The sequence below is a fragment of the Larimichthys crocea genome, chromosome XVIII, assembly GCF_000972845.2.
Source record: "Larimichthys crocea isolate SSNF chromosome XVIII, L_crocea_2.0, whole genome shotgun sequence".
Taxonomy (NCBI): Eukaryota; Metazoa; Chordata; class Actinopteri; family Sciaenidae; genus Larimichthys; species Larimichthys crocea.
Genome location: NC_040028.1, coordinates 9,886,114 through 9,904,109, shown reverse-complemented (window position 1 = coordinate 9,904,109; position 17,996 = coordinate 9,886,114). Strand labels below are relative to the sequence as shown.

Below are 17,996 nucleotides of genomic sequence, written 5' to 3'. Positions count from 1 at the left end.
TTTTTGTATGAGAAAACCTGAAAAGCCATCTTCAGGTGCTGCGGGGGGCAATTTCCATCACTATGTCTTCAGAACAGACCACTCAGGGTACTTTTCCTCTCCTGACTCTGTCTGGCAAAAAACAGTGGCCTCAGGAGGTTATTCAAACACAGAGAGAAATTCTTCAAAAAACAAATCTTGCTTTCTTGAATTTACAAGTTTCATTCATGCAAGAGCATCGCAATGGCTCCCAGTGACTACTTGCTTCACATTCAGAAAATTATATCCACACTGATTTATTGACGTCCACTGAGCTGCTCTACTCGAACAGTTTGAGGTCTAGTGCCTTGCTGAAAGGCACCTTGACAGTAATTGTCAAGGGAGAGAAGAGTGTGTTTTCCCAGCGAGGCACAGAAAATAAGTGATGTTCAGTCAATAGGAAAAGATATACCAGCAAGGACACTCTATTATAGGTAGAGTCATAACAGAACACACACAGAAACACTTACTACACATAACCATCCCCATGGCCTCAAAATAGAAAGTAGGCTGTCTGGCTGAAACATAAATATAGTTCATTAAGAGAAGGACATTTTAAATTTTGATTCGGTACTTCAATGTACTCGTCACTTGTCACATAGCAAGAAGAGCCTGGTGAAGTAGAATTCTATGTTTTTTTCAGAGGATAAAAGTCGACCCATCACTGTTGCTTTTACCAGCCCATGATCAAAGATTAGTGCTGGTGAGGTGGAAATACAAGAGGTCAAAATTCCTCTTTAACCCCTGAAACCAGATTGAAAGTCACAATGGCAAACGTTCATTAGTCATCACAAACAGAGGTGCGGATGATTCAGTCTATGCAGTGACAGCGCATAATCAAGAGTTTGTAGTTGACATAAAATTATAGCTGACATTGATTGTTGATTTTCTGGCCTCAGCAGGACAATCTATTGGCGATTTTAGCTCATTATGTTGCAACCTTGCTCTCTTGCATTGAACTGTGTCTGAATGTTGGGCTAACAAAGCATCTTTGGCTAACCAGCATGTTGGGAAACATGGCAGAGGGAGGCAGAGATCAGCAATGAGTGATAATAAACGGAGCAGCATCTAGACATATTTCGTTTTTTATTGACTTACTGGGAAACACAGTGGACAAGAGAACCATGTTAGCTGTTTTCATCCTGAGCTAACGTCTGCCACCATGAAAAATACAGTGGGCCCAGCCATGAGCCAAGAATTGAGGAGGCGCTGGCAACTCTGCCATCCAACTCTGGGAGAGGGAAGAGAATCACCCAATATGTGGCACACAAAATCCCTACAGGCACAACAATCCCTGCAGTATACAGCAAAACTAAATCTCCAGTCAATTAGTAAAGCTAGTTGAGCAGCCGTCACATGTGATTGCCGGACTTGTACTTGGACTGTTGTGACTGACTTGTATGTAACAATAACAGCAATAGTTACGTTAATGTCATGTGGATATCCTTCATTTTCTTTATTCCTGTACATGGCTACTTTTTCAATGCATTGAGAATTAATCAAACGTCGACAGGTAAATCATAATCGATTCAAATCAATAGTGTCAGAAATCAGCAGAATTTCTGCAGACTGTGTTTAGTTAGTTCATGTAGAGGTTACAACTCACTGACTAAATTCAGTGCACTCTGTTAATTGTGTTGTAGCTTTACTGTTGAGTGCTGTTTTGAGTTTTTTTTATGGACTAACGTGAATTATCTTAGCACAACAAATTATCAAGCATGAGCTTGCAGATATCAGCGTATTGAAGAGATAATTATAGGCTGCTCCAACAGAAGATCTCCTCACAACAAAAATAGCAATTAGCCAAGCAAAAGCTAACGGATGACATCACACAGCAATCAAAAGTTTTCTGAAGATTAACTCGATAGCTGCGAGAACATACTGGTTTGTTTTCACTCATTTCAAGACAAATGTTCCCTTGTCAATTCAAGTATGTATCACAATGTGTGTCAAGCTTTTAAAGAGATGAAGCAGGGCTGATAAACTGTCTGTGAAGGCATCAGCCATAAAGAATCTACCCAGACAAGGTAATCACCAAGTTAATTAAGTGGTCCATTCGTCATTTGCATGGCTCTTATCTGCTTCTTCTTCTCTTCTTTTGTCTGACTTCTTAGCATCCTTTCACCTATAAATCTTCCTCCCACACGTTATTTCTTCTTCCCTCTTCACCTTCCTCCTACCTCCTCCCATCACTGTTCCTCCTCCTACTCACTCCTCCTCCGCCTCTCATCAGGCTTCATCTTTCCCCTCACTCTGCTCTCTCTCTCTCTCTCTCTCTCTCTCTCTCCTCATCTCCCTCCTATGATCTGAGCACTTTCACGCGCCACCATCACACAGTATGTGTGTGTGTGTGTGTGTGTGTGTGTGTGTGTGTGTGTGCGTGCGCATGTGTGTGTGAGTCACACAGATGCTGCATTGCAGGGCTCTCCTCTCAGGGCCGTCTCACTGCAGGAGCCAGAGAGCAGTAGAGAAGCTTAGGGACACAAGATGTAGTTCCTCTAAGTGTGTGTTTATTTACTGTACAGTACATATATACGTACGAGAGCGTGAAGTTGCATGTTTGTAGATGTGTGCAGGCATTTAGATATTCGAACGCAAAGGCTTGCTTGTGCCTGTTGTCATGTTTGCCATTTTTTGGAAATGGTAATTTTCTTTCTCGATGAGAAAAATGATACCACGCTCTTTGTCTGTACTGCAAATATGAAGCTAGAGCCAGCAGCTGGGTAACTTAGCTCAATATGAAGACATGAAATGTGCAAAGAATGTAGTGTAACACAGGAAATTTGGTAAATGGTCAATAGTAAATAGACTGTACTTATACAGTGCCGTTCTAGTCTTGCGACCACTCGAGGCTACATGTCTACATATTGGTCATGTATTCGCTGGTTGCCTGGCAACTGATCTGGAACAAGAAACAGTGTGGCACATGACCTTCAATAAAATGGTAAATTGGCATTTTTATACATCATTTGTTATTTTAAAATGGTAAATTGGCATTTTTATACATCATTTGTTATTTTTATATGGATTACAAATGAGATTTAACACATTTAGGTTAGCTACATGCTAACCAGATGCTGGCTCCAGCTACATATTTAGAGTTGTATCAACTATTGGCAAGAAAGCAAATATACTTATTTTGCAAAAAAAAAAAAATCCTATATTTCTGTTATGTTAGAAAGCACTTGTTAGCCCTGAGGCTAGTTTTACTGGAGCAGGAGAAACTGGAGTTTCTTGTGAATTAAGCTTAAGTAGTTCAGGGTCAGGTAATTTTATCCACAACAGGCCTACAAATATCCTTCACATACATGTATATACACTGTCTCCACTATTGTCTTTCTTTGTCAGTAGTTCTTTACATTAAAACATGAAAGGCTGAATTATCTAACAGTGTTAGACTGATGTATTAAAAATGTCTTGTCAGTTTCAGTCTAGTTTTTAACTCAGCATCTTTACCAGTGTCCTTTTAAAAAAACCTGAAATGAAACCCGCCTCATGCAAAGCTTTATGATGCTCGTATAAAGGAACACAAAAAGAACCTTATTAGAGCGGCTGTCAGCAGAAAGTTGTAGTGAAGGTGTACGGTAAATGTGGCTTCAAAGGCTTTTTATCTAAGAATATGCACACTGATTTATTTTTTTCTCCCCTGAAAGTACAAAGATGTTGAACCGCATTAAATAATGCCTCTAAGCAGCTTAAATCCAGGAATTATGTTATTAGTACTCAATGAGCCTTTAAAAAACTAGGACCAGGTTTTGATACGATAAAAGGTAGAAGGTACAACAGAGAAAAACACCAGTTGCTTCCTGTTTTACAGGACTGCTTTCAGAAAACCAACACCATTATTTGTTGTAACGTCTGATGTCCTTGACAAAGAAGTGTAGTGAGCACTTGAACTAAGGCAAGAGGTCAAGGTGGTTGGGCATAAGCATAAAGGGTTTTGTGCAGTGGAAATAGATTTGGTGAATACAGACAAGTAATGAGGAGACTGTATCATTCCTCAAAATAATACATGAAACAAACATAAACGTATTTTTTTTTTCATCAATTTTTGCTGCCGTATTAGATTTGACTGGAGCTCTTCTACTACATTTTATGTCCTGCCCTCTTCTTCTTCAATAGTAATGGAAACTGACTGGAGAATTGGCTTCTGTTGTAGATTTTCTGATCATTCAGTTAACATTTATGCGTCATTTAAATGAAAAACTGGCTACTAACATTTCTGGACAGTATAAGTCACAGTGAGTTTTTGTCAGTCAGATTTATAGCTAAAATGATTAACTGCAGCAAAATGATGAAGCATTTAGTGCTGTGCCTGTGAAGTTGTTAACATTATTTACTGAAGAGACACTGCAAGCCAGACAAGTGTATCCTTACAAACACAATGAAATTTTTTTAATAGCAGCATGGCTTAAATAATTATATAACCAATCAACCAATCATTTATTTGTATGATTATCAGCCACTTCAGACTGAAGCATCCCCATTCAACAACACTTGAAGAGGGATGTCCTTTGTTTCCTTCTTCCTATACATAATTTAGCTTGTTGTGCTCTGTCTCTCTCATACAATTATGAAGTATTGGAGGACGTTTCCAGGTTTTTTTACACAAACATGTATGTAAATCGAATAGCTTCTTCAGTACTATTGCATCAGTGCTTAAGCTGCGCAGCTTTTTTAAAAATGCTTTCCTTTTATACATGTTTTGAACATAATGTGCTCTTTCTATCCAGTCTATTTAGTCCATTCTACCACGTTTCTATCCAGTCTTGTAACTACAGTACATACATCATGATTCTGAATAAAAAATAATAGAAAAGAAAGCCAGATATTGACCCACACAAACACAGATGATGGCAGGCACACATGAAAACACTCATATCCATCCATCTATCACCAACCTCACCACATTTGTATGAGTGTAGAAAACAAAAGAGGAGCCATGAAAGCGTGACTGCCTTTCAGCAGGCCTTGGTGCTGATCGTCTCACTAAAGCAGCTCTTCTCTTCCCACTCAGTACCAACTTCCCACTCAGAGCTCCCAGCAGCCTGCACTCACATGTACATCCACCCACACAGTAATTTCATCTGCTGAGGTAACAGGCATTCTTTTTTGTCTCTCTCCGTCTCTTGTTGTAAATGTTTCTTTTTCTCTTTCTGACAGGTATTCATCATATCTCAAATGTTTAAGACACATGAATGTGGTTCAGAACCGGCTATGCTTTACGAGGGTTTAGTTTCATTCATTCCCGTATGGCGAGTCGCCACAGCACACCTGGTGCACAACAATGCTTAATTTCTCATTATTATATTGCCAGCAGTGATTCTGATACACCTATGGTGAAACCAGGAATCTGTCCAGAACTATATTTATGTCCAAGATGTATTTCTGAACAGCTTGTGTTGTTTCTTCCCACTAAATCATTTGGTTTTGGCAAAGAACTGATCAGATATTCAGCCACCACATTTGGTAACACATATGGCAGATATTCTTACCTGTTTAGGTGGTCTGGGAGTTGGTGATGAGTCAAGCTGGATGCAAAATCTCTGACTTCTCTCCAAATCTCACGGGTTTGACGTCAAGATTGTCAGAGGAACACTGAAAGCCAAGGGGGACAGCCCTCTTTGTCACACCTGGAGATCAAGAAAAAGCAGATCAATTATTATTTTATTTTCATTTAATATAATTAACATGTTATCCACATACCCACATTAGTCTGAACATTATCAATGATTTCACTCTGGTCAACAAGAAAGGCAGCACATCATAAACTTGTTTCCGTAGGCAAGTTTGTAGGCAACCCAGATGAGGTATACCAAAGTGTAATTCAGCAGCACCACAAACTATAGCCTGCAAAATGACCATAACGTTCCACCAGCATCTCTCAGCTGTGTGTACCTAATAAACTGGCAACATTAGTATAAATTGTAATAATAACCAATCATCTGTTGTAGATGCAATTTGCATAAAGTCCTGCAGTTTGATTTGATATAGCCATTTGTTGTTTGTGTACAGAACCCAGATGGATGCATGGTGATGTGGACACTAAAATGCAAGGTTCAATTTAGAGCAGAGATTTTATATATAAAAATAACCAAATTTCCCCAAACATTTTCGATAACCTTTAAAAACAGACACGACGAAAACTTTCTCAGATGATCTAAAATAAAGCATCTTTATAAAGCATCAAATTTGAAACTATTTGGATATTCAAAATATCCAAGTGCAAATTGTCCTACAAAATTCACTTAGTCAAAAGTAAGTAATGGTGCCTCCTCAACAGTAAATCTAAATTTTTGACATAGATCGATATGTGTTGAGATTCAGAGTTTCACAAGCAGCATCTCTGTTCATTTAAAATATGCAGAAAATCTGCGGAGGTGTCGTCGGGATTCTGCGGGTGCAGATTTCATGTGGGCCTGCTTCTATCACAACAAATCCGAAACACCACGATCGACAGCTTAAAGAATAAACACCTTAATGGTACGCTCGAGAATCATAAACGCTTTACAAGGGTAGTATTGCTTTAATTACAGAATTCATTTCATGCTTACTGGATTTACTCTACTTTGATATAAACTCCATCTCTATATATCACAGGGTCCGTATTTCGAAAATGTATTTGAATGTTTTAAAATAAGCATTTTATGATTACTGAGCTCAGATGAAGGTTATTATTAAGAGCATCTGCAGGTAAAAAATAATAATAATAAATAATCAATGAACACCTGGAGGCTAAGAACACTTCAGTTCTGTTTTACCACTAACATTAAAAGCTGCATTCAAAAGTATACAACATTTTCCCTCAAGCAGCACCGACAGCTGTAAGTAGATCAAAACATTACTCTCAACTTGAAATAATTTGAGTGCATAAAAGATGAAAATGTCGCTTGCTTGGCAATATGTAAAACAATAAGAGCCATACATGACAAATATCAAGCAAGTGCTTTTAAGCAAATTAGTTTCAGGCATCTTAACGTTTCAATTAGCGTATAGACTTGGTATAGAAACACTTAGACAGATACAGACACTTGTCTATTGTAAGCAGGTTTTCCTGAGAAGATTCCAGAAAGTTTTTAATCTTGACTTTGGCCAAAGGATACAATCTCATTTTCCTTCAGCAATTTTGAAGAGACCAAGAAGATATCTGATTTGAATAATTGTCTTTAGCCCGTACATGCAGACTCAAAATCGTCCTGTCATTACCGCTGTATCCTGTCCAAACCAATCAGCTAATGAATGGACTCAGTAAGGGTTCAGGCAGTGAGTCTAGAGCCTATAATGGCAGAGAGACAACTTGTCTGAGTAAAACATGACAATAATCATTAATTTCATAGTGACAAATTGTTCGTGTTAAATCATTTTATTCATCAACCCTGCAAATTTAATAATGTCAGTTTTTCTGTGTTTCTTTTTTCAGCCAAATATACACATCTTAATGATGAAGTTTAAGTAATGATTTAACATTTCTGGAGAAATGTTTACTGTATCCCACTTATACTCTTGAGGGATTATCATCATGCCAGTTCCAAATAAAGACATTTCTAATAGATGAACGTTTGTAATAAGTACAAGCCCCTGCTTAAGAAGTATGGTCAGTATCTCTAATGTTAATCTAATAAAGATGATATGCTACATACTGAAATACATCTTTATTGGGATGTAGGACTTCTGGAGGAGAGAAGCAAGGAATAGATCCTTGCACACGTGAGTTACAAATATACTTACTGTAAATAAGAAATGCAGCAGTAGCCTGATAAAGATTAGATGGTGTGTTTTTAAAACATCAGATTATACTGCTTTTTATGTTTAAAACAGTTCAATCTGTTTATCAGTCTGTCTTTATAATTTCATGTTTTGTTATTTGATGCTTTAAAAAATTGTTCTAACTTATGGAATTAAATTATCTTGCCAGATTGACAGATTCAGCAAATGGCACATACTGTATATGTCTGCACATGTATTTTCAGTCACAGTAGGTGTGGTACTTGGGCATACTGGCAGCATGCCTCTTTAGGTAAACAAGGCTCATGAATGTAACAAAATATCATAAAATATCACTTTTTCTCTTGACAAATGCTTAATGAATAGCTAAAAAGTTGTGAATGTTATTCAAGTTTTCTCTATCATCAAAAACCATCTTAATCAATTCTGGTGTTGTACAGAGAATAGAAAAGCACAGTGACTGAACTGAGAGACCCAAAGCCTCAAAGCTTCGAAACAAACAATAGTTAGAAAAGCTGAAGACGCTTTTTTGTTCTTTTGCCTCGGTTCGACAACAGCTGAGGGCCACAAGTGAGTCATACATCAGACAAGGTCCTTGGACAGGGCTGTATGTTCTCTGTGTAAATGTGCAGACTGGTTCCCACACAGCATGTTACACCAGGAGACAACACACCTCGGGCACTATGTACCTTATTATGATATTTTATGCCGCTCTGTGGTGCGTTCAGCACTCTTTCAATTTTGTTTTTGTAAACCACTTTTAAGTCTGACTTCATGAGGAGGAAAAGTTGTTTTATGTAAAAAAATACTGTGCATAATTATTATAGGACTATAAACATACGCGGCATGAAAAGGTCATAAAGATGAATCGCAGTGATTACAAATCTGAATAAAGAGACTGTGTTAAAGCTCAGCGTGAGATGTCCCACTCTGCCCTACATGATCAGCACAACACGTAACTTCAATTATGTATGGTCAAGAGTTTCCAATAAAAATGCAAATTGCAAATTCCTTGAAGCGAAATGACTCATAATTAATAGAAAGAGAAAAAAGAAAAGATAGTAAGAAAACCCTTTGGATGGTGAATGCTTTTGGTAGATACACATTTGAACTGTGGTGACAACAGCAGCAGACAGCATTCAGAAACCAAAAGCTTGTCTGGTGAAGTTCTGGAGCCATGGCCAGTCTCTGGCAGCCACACTTACCAATTTGTCCACAATGTCATTACAGCCTTTGAGAAGCATTGTGGCTCTAAATTGTAACATGTGTTTAGTCCACCGGGGTTGCTCTTTTTAGTTTCGCATCGATCATCTAGAGAGGATCTGTAGCTGCCAAGAGCCCAGGAGGAGTTTCCAGGTGGTCGACCATCAACCAGATCAACTCTACTTTTATGTCTGTTTCCTTAATTATTACAGAGATACCAAGCAGACCAGGAAAATTATGAGTAAAAATATGAGGAATTGTATTCTGACTCATTCAGACAGCTATTTCTGTTCTTCCTTCTATCCTAGCATCCTACAGCAACAAATACAAAATCATAACCTACTATTATACTACTATCATAAGACCTGTGTCCTCAACTATAATCTGTACTATATAAAATTACATGTAAGTTAGTTTCCATTTTGCAAAACGTAGTATTATCTTTGTTGTAAAATTGCATTTTTTATGTTTCCCCTACTGAAAATAAACTATTAGCTTGCTAAGAACCATATTCTATTCCACATAAATAATTTTATCTTTCACCACAATGAAAATAACATTAAACAAAATCTTACCTCCCCTGGGAGACCAGAAAAAAACAAGTGCGTTCCATAAACCTCTGCTGACCACATTTGAAAAAAAAAAACTACATATCAATATCTGCATATATATTTGCAGATTTTGAACTCTAATACTACAAAAAAAATCACTCTCTGCAACTCAAGAGAAATAAGCAAAGTCAATACTGAGTCAAACAAACTGAACAGTGGCATTGCTGGCAGCCAACGATAATACTTGTTTTTAAATTGTTTATAAATTCCACTAGCATGATTTAAGTATCTTAGATAGATGCTGGATTTAAAATTAACACAAAAATTTGACAAAATATCTAAACTCGAGGTTCACTTATTGACTTTCTTTAACTACTGATACACCAGATTTATCATAGCTAGTGCAGTGATGAGGCTGACTGGTACTTGACTAACATGATTTTTACAATGGTACCAAAGAGGTCCTTTTTTCTTAGCAAGAGTCTCCATCGATTCTTCTGTGACCAACCTTCATATTAATAAAGTACTAGTATATTGTCACAGTCTTTATAAAAAAACAACCTTATCTAATAAATCTAATATTTTCTATCAATACTAAACTTCCTTTTGGCCAATTATGGGCAGCGGAACAAAACAAAAACATGTTATCAGCTTAACAGTTTAGCAAAGAAACGGCCTATTTACAGATCCAGCAGAGAGACATCAACTAAAATAGTCTGTACTGAATTTAAATGTATGAACAAGAAACCTAGGAGTATTTTATAACTGACCAATCTTTAGGTTTTAGTATTATTTTATTAAGTTTAATTAAGTTTAGGTAAATATAACTCCAGTATTGGAAAGCAACATTTACTCAAATATTGTTTGTAAAATACAATACAAGTATTTCAGAGGAAAATATTGTACTTTTTACTCCGCTGCATTTATATGACAGCTGTAGTTACTTTACAAACCAGGGATTTTGCATACAAAACATATGAACACACTGAAGAAAAAGAAAGAGTATGACATGTCTTTTCATTTCTTATGCAACCCTGTACCTCCAACACAGATACACAGATCACGCTTTCAGGTCACACAAGCACACGCACTTACTGATTAGGCATGCACACACACACACAAACGCACACAATGAAAGTGCTTTGTACTGTCTCTTGGGACTGCACATCCAGCAGCCACCTGTCAGCCATATTTAATGCAATCTGCAGGGGGTGGTGTGTGTGCGTCTGTGCATGCTTGTGTGTGTTCTTGAAAAATGCATGGAGCTCATGTACTGTATTTGTTGCAATGTGACTGGACCGGTATGAGGAGTGAAAATATATGTGCGTATTTGAAGGGCTTTCAACAAAATAAGTTGCAGGATTTGGGTTATTCAGTAAAACTGTAAAATCAGTTCCTGGAAGTTTGATTCTGAGTCATGCGGTTATGTAAAGCTTTAACTTTTAATGAGTATGTGCCCTGCAAGCTAAGGCCTTTACTGTCTATCTATTTTTGTGTGTGTATCTATGTGTGCAACAGTGATTTATTATTATGTTTTCCTGATGCCAGGGGCGCAACATCAGAAAACACTTCTAAACATGTATGTGCTATTACAGTGGACATGGATATATCATATTTATTTGGAGGACATGCAGCTCACAGAATGTGGCATCAAGACAAGCTCTGCTCTAATGTGCAGACATGGAGTACTGTAGGGGTTTACACTGAATTGCTTTAAGGGCAAATAAAAATAAGCACAATTTTGGGGAGATGCTAAAAATCAAATCATCATCATTTTCTCACACAGTGAGATGCAAGAACCTTCCATTCACTCATTTCGACCAATTACCATGTTCATGTGACAGCCTGCAAAAAGCAACACTGAAACATGAGTGATACCCCAAATGAAAAATCAATGGTATTCATGGAGTTTAAGCTGGGGAAGTGATTATTAGCCTCTCGTTTATTATTCCCTCTCCTCATTAACTGGCTGTCCTTCTGAATTACAGGGTGCAACTTTAACCTTAAAAAAAAATACGACTCCTAAAACGCCACCAGTGGGTTTTAAATCGTCACAAGAAAAATGAGACACTGTTTTCATCACGGTGGTGAAGACAGCGAGTGAGTTTTATTTGCAATAAGCAAACACAATATAGTTTAAAGAAATGTTTTTCTTCTTTCATTGGTTTGACGCTATTGGGTACACACTGAGATTTTAGAATCCCAACTTTAAAACCTCTTTCACACAAGTTGGTATTTTTGGCTGAAATGTGTTGACGGATGACAGAATACACTCAACTAGTGCGGTTTCTCGTTTCTGGTTGAATTTCCATGTAATTAATGGAATTAATGAAAGAACCACTATCCAATTTACGCAGGGCATGAGCTGACTGTAAGTACTGTCAGTATGAACTGCCATGTCTCTGGCAAAGCAAATTCCACTCAGGCTTAGTGAAGTGCTTCATTATTTGATTAGTTTAGTCCATCGAACTGGGACAATACAGTCCAATAATAACATTTCTGTCCATTAATGATGACTGTTTGCAATGCATAGCACATTGCTCAATCCATGCATTTTCTCTTTGAAATTTGTGCTGTTGTTCATCACCCCAGTCTTAAAGTGGAACGTGCATGTGTTTGAGAAAATGAAAGTGGAAGCGTTAAAAATGAACAAACCAAACTAAACACTGGATCTTATGGATTTTTCTGTCAGTTTTACAGCCACTATTGTTTCTCCTATATGCTTGGAAGGAAGGATGAGGCAATGGGATTGGTTGAAATCTGCCACCTCAACACTAGCTGCTACTGTACTACCTCCTACACACTGGACCTTTGAAATAACATTAAAATAAAGTTATGTATAATGTTCAATGTATTTTCTACTGAAGAAATTAAAATTGCTGCATTTTATGAGTTACTTTTCACCATTCATCTCTGAGTTCGATTTCTTATCACAACTGTCGACCGCAGTTTCATTTTTTACATTACTTTTGATACACACTATTGCCTTAAGTAAACTGTATCAGCAAACTGTTCATTAGGTGGACCATAACACATCAGGATCACTGTGCTTATGAGGACATCAGAGGTATAGACGGATGTATATAAATATGGACTTAGAGTTTATGGAGAGGATGCATTCAGTTTACAAGAAGCTGAGCTCTTTTGGGTTAATAAGGATAGGCAAAAGCTTTTCTATGCCTTTTAGGCATCAACTGTTGCTTTCTGGCTTTTGCAAATGAAAAACTTGTTTCACCATTTTTGGGAAGCATTGTTTCTAATGTACTTATATATCGCTAATGCTTTGATTGAGGCAACATAACTATATACAAGTGTATATTTCAACAACAATTGTGAAGGTATGCCCTGACAACAAAGGCAGACAAGGACATTGGATGACAGTCAGACAGCTGAGTGAGATGAAAATGAAAACAAGAGAAGGATGAAAGAAATGCAAAGGAGAGGTGGTCAAAAGAGGAAAGAGAAGGGAAGAAAATGAAAGTCTAGCCTGAGGAGTGGGGGGAGTCTGGGCCATTACATCACTGCTGCAGTGGCTTCCATTACCAACACTTTCTCTCTCCATCGCTCTCTCTCTGTCTACGGTTACTGCCATTGAACAACACATGGTAATGACTGCCTCACTCCCTTTTGTTTTATTATTGAGACTATTAATCTAAAATACTATTCACATAGAATATAGAAAGGTCATACACTGAAACCTAAATAGAACCTCATACATATTGCTGGTATGTACGAGGTACTATGTATAGTAGAAACACTATAAAATATGATATATACATTATCTGATATTAGAAATGATATAAAAGAATGTAAAGTGACCAAACCTACAAGATAAGTTCCCTGAATTTTTAAAGGATGTTATAGGATGTTTGTAATGATAAATTAAGTAAACTTAAGCTCAGGATATTGTGTGGCCTGCAAGTCAGACACTCTGCAAACCATCCTTGTCCAACCTCCTCTCTGAGGCTTTTAGTGGTGTAACAGCTTCATGCTACAGTCATTACTTTCATGTTGTGAAGAGGTCACTTGTCAGAAAAAATAAAAAAAAAACATTTTAAGCACTCTAACAAACGACCATAGCCGCCATTTTTCTGGTGAGGCCAGTCTTGAACCAAAACAATGAATATATTCATGTCTTCAATATCTATAATGAGATAAAAATAAGTGAATTAAAGTAAATTCTATTTATATCAAAAACAAGAAAAGTTTGGAAAACGTGTCATTTTTTAATTGAATCAATAGTGACGCCTGTGTGTGCAGAAGATCCTTGATATTCAGAGGAAGTACTGTCTTAGTATAAAATATATTTGCAGAATGAGTCTAATAGCTGATATAGAAATAGGATAAATGGATAAGATGTGCACAAAGAGTAATGTACCTTTCTGGTTCAGCCATCAGTGTGATGGAGTGGGTGAGGAGGAAAGGGTGACATAAAAGAGAGGCTAAACTAACAAGAGAAGGTCAAACTGACCTGCTGGGGAATGCCACTAATGTTTTCTCTCATGAAGACAGCAGGGAGAGAGAGATGGAGGGAGGGCTTACATGGTTTCACATCACATACGATCACTGTGTTTGAATGTACAATCAATCAGACAATCAGTTCCCTGCTAGGTCATACTGAATGTCAGCGTGCGTGTGTGCGTGTGTGTGTGTGTGTGTGTGTGTGTGTGTGTGTGTGTGTGTGTGTGTTTAAAAGGTGAAGGAACAAGAGCGAAAGAGTTGATAGGCAAAGGAGCCGACACAGCTGTATGAACAAAAGTTCCAGTGGATTCTGCAGTCAGGTAAGACCATCTAGAAAGTAAATTAAATATGAGGAAAGGCTCATATCTGTAATGTAATAAATTCTTGTTGATTATGATCAACTTTCCGTATTAAAAAGGTCCAGTGTTTAATGAAACTGTGTTTTCATTAGTACATAATTACCTGAAAATATGAACAGTAATGTTTTTGTCACCCTCTAAATTGGCCATGGGTGTCAATGTGAGTGTGAGTGGTTATTTGTCTATATGCGCCCTGTGACGAGTTGGCGAATTGTCCACGGTGTAGCCTGCCTCTCACTGAAAGTCAAAGGGAATCTGGAATACATTTTAGCTGCTTACTTTTTGACATAATGAAAATCAACATAATGAAAATTATGTTGATTTGTTCTGTATTGACATGATAGAATAGACTTTTGGGTGCAAACTGTGTGTTGTTACAGGTGTTTAATCTGTGCTCTGTCTTAAGATGACTGCGCCCTGAAATAGCTGAGGTAATGTCAGTAAACTACACATATTTCACCTCCATTATGCACCAATTGAGCAAAGATTGTGCTGCCTTAACCAAGAGGGAATAAAAGGAAAACAATTCTTTAGTTGGAGAATCCATCTTTCTCTGGATGGGTGTGCTGGACCATTTGTACCTCACCATTTTGTCCATCTGTCCCTTCCAATTGACGATTTCCACTCTGCACACCTGAACCATGTGAAAGTGAAACCGTCCAACAGAATGACTGTCTGGGCTGGGAGTGTCTAGACATGCCCACGCACACACACAAACACATACACAAGCCACTAGTATAGCCTGCTAAGCTCATATACACACAGCAAAAAAGGCTAGCACACACCAATGTAAGCTATACATGCATATGGCTCTATGTTCTTGTGTTCAATTTTTTTATTGATTTTTTTATTCATAAAAACAAATGGAAAAAAAACACAAACACACATTTTCAAATACAACAACAAAGATAACGGTAACAGAGATAGAAAAACAGGTGGGACAAAATAAAAATGCCACTTCTCTCCTACAGTAAAAATTACAACTGTGTGTCTATATGAAAGCGGCACAGTGACGCAGCATCTCTGCAGCAGCACACACATCCATAAGGCAGTGGAGAGAGGAAGAGAGAGAGAAAGGGAGAGAAAGAGACAAGAGGGAGAGATGGCAAAACAAAGAGAGAAGGGGGGAGATACTGAGAAAACTCACCTGGCTAGATGGGATGTTGTCCGCAGCTCAGAGGAACGGATAACATCCGAGACCTGAAAGTTTGAGGGAGGACAAGTGAGAAAGGGAGAGAGAGAGAGAGAGAGAGGAAGAGAGAGAGAGAGAGATTAGATTTGGCTGCCAGTACTTTGGGAGTGCAATGGCAGGTGGCACTGTGGTTAACACACAAACACAAACACACACACACACACACACACACACACACACACACACACACACACACACACACACACACACACACACACACACACACACACAATGTCTGTATATCCTAGGGACAGATGGAAAAGGAAGAGAAAGAGGCAGAGGTGTGAAAGTAGTACGAAGCGACTGAGGTGAGAGAGTACGACTGATAGTGGTGTCCAATCAGTTGTGGATCTAAAGGAAGCCCTGTGCCATCACTCAGCTGGGAATAGCAGAGTACACATGAGAGAAAGAGAGGAGGAGATAAAGCGACGGCAAGAAAGAGAGCTTATCAGTGTTTGTGTGTGCGCTTGTTAAAGCCACATGTGCAGCGTTCATCCGACAAACAGCCACAAAAAGACTCAGATGTACAGTATCTCCACTCCTCTTCTCTCACACACACACACACACACCAACACGCAGACAGTTGCAAGCCTCATGAAAGGGTAAACAAAAGACATGCAGCTCTATTTAACAGATACACAGTCACACACAGGAGCAGACACACAGTAATTGGCTTCAGTCCAACAGCCACAGTCTGACATGCTGCATGTGTAGACACTGTGGACCGCTGGGGGAGTATCTCAGAAAGAGGGGGCAATGAGTTCATGTCGGTGTGAAAAGAACTGAACTAGTAATAGACTACATAAGTCATTATGTCAAAGCAGTGACATGTCCAATAATCTATACCTCATATACCCTTATGATGATTTTTTTTTTAAATCTTACTCAGTTCTGAGGATTAGGGTAAGGTAGTCACAATCCAAGGACGTCTGAGACATGGAAGCACTATAACACGTCCTGAATCTACCATTGGGGATATATCCTTGCAAAAACTAGCCAAATTGACAGATTACCAATGACCAAACTAATTGTTGCTCCTTAAAGTCGACGCCGAGGGTGGCACAACCAGTCAAGTGTGACAAATCAGGAAGGGGGCAAAAACTTTTGCACAGCACAGTTTGCCAGATCAAAGAAGAAAGTGTTATTAACCACCCAGCGTGATTCAAAATATCGACAGAAATGAAATTAGATGTTAAAATGGGGTAAAAATAAACAGTATTCTCAGCTCTCGGACTGTGGGGTCTGTGTTCGCTGAAGGTGCTGAACCCATGCCCACCCACAGGAGCGGTCCGGCCACCAGAATCTGATCTGGAGTCAGAGGACCGACCAGTGGTTAGGACTTATGGCAGTGTAGTCGCTGATTGCAAAGCCCTCACTTCACCCTCTCCTTTCATACTGTACATGATCAAAGACACTTAAAACACTGGAATCTCTGTATAGTAGTTAAGTGTGGGACAGCTTGATTATAGTTTATCATAGATTATACATTTTGCATATGTGTAAGTTAGAAGCATTGAGGAAAAACTCTCAGTGTGCTGGTTATTTATAAAAGCTATCTCCTCCCCTGGAAACTAGAATATTCAGCCTAAACTGCTGATTCATCCATAAAATTTTGATACAGTGCTACCAAGGTCCTTTCACTGAAATCCTCTCAGTAATCTTGAGTGCCTGGAAGCCTCATTCTTCATCATTATAAAAAAAGCTTGTGACCATGGACACAACAAACATTACACACAGTGGACACAAACCTGAACTCTTGCCCTTCCTTCATACTTTACACATGAAGGTGCTCTTCAAAGTTTACAGAACTCAAGTGTTTTTTTTCTTCACAGATTGGCAGTATTTGTCTCTAAATATATCTTGTTTCAGAGTCTGAATATCAAGTTTTCAGTACAGAGGTTTTTCTGAGGACTAACCAAAGGTGGTCCTAGATGAAGTTAAGAACAATCCATCAGTTAATTTAGCCTGTTCTCACTGATGTAATACTGTGAGCTGGAGAAAAAAATAAAAAAGAGCTCAGGACAGCTCACTAGCTGCTCCCAAGCCCCTTGGAGAGTGCTGTGGCCTGCATTCCTGGCGATAAAGCACTAAGTTGGCAGATTGCAGGTCGGGTCTGGGACATTAAATAACAGATATGTGTGCAGGTCAGGCAGCGTGAATAACAAGTTTAATGTGTACAGGTCTTAAAAACCTTGACCCACACGTCACTATTACTCTGTTTTCTCCTACGTATTAATTAATGAGATTAATGAATTGATAATAGCCATGGTCCTAATTTGTTTAACTGTCATACAGAAACAGAAACATGGTTTGGCATCTTAGTTATTACGCGTCTTTGAAATGTAAACTTCTTAACACGATGTCAACACTCGTTTAATCAGTGTCTGCGTTTGTTTCACAGCTTCATCACTAATGCCACTCTATCTGATCAAACTGAAGACTGAAGATCGTGAGACTTTGCACCGTTATCGCACAGCGTCTGTCTGA

The 17,996-nt window shown here is 38.3% G+C and overlaps 1 protein-coding gene across 1 annotated transcript in view; it reads right to left on the bottom strand.

Annotated features, from left to right (window-relative positions):
* Positions 1 to 17,996, bottom strand: part of map2 (microtubule-associated protein 2) — an 85,202-nt gene that overhangs the window by 44,234 nt on the left and 22,972 nt on the right. The window contains exons 2-3 of the mRNA XM_027291147.1: positions 15,465 to 15,517; positions 5,514 to 5,651 (exon numbers count right to left, since the gene is read on the bottom strand). The gene's annotated coding sequence lies outside the window, so the exon portion shown is untranslated. The remainder of the gene's footprint in view (positions 1 to 5,513; positions 5,652 to 15,464; positions 15,518 to 17,996) is intronic.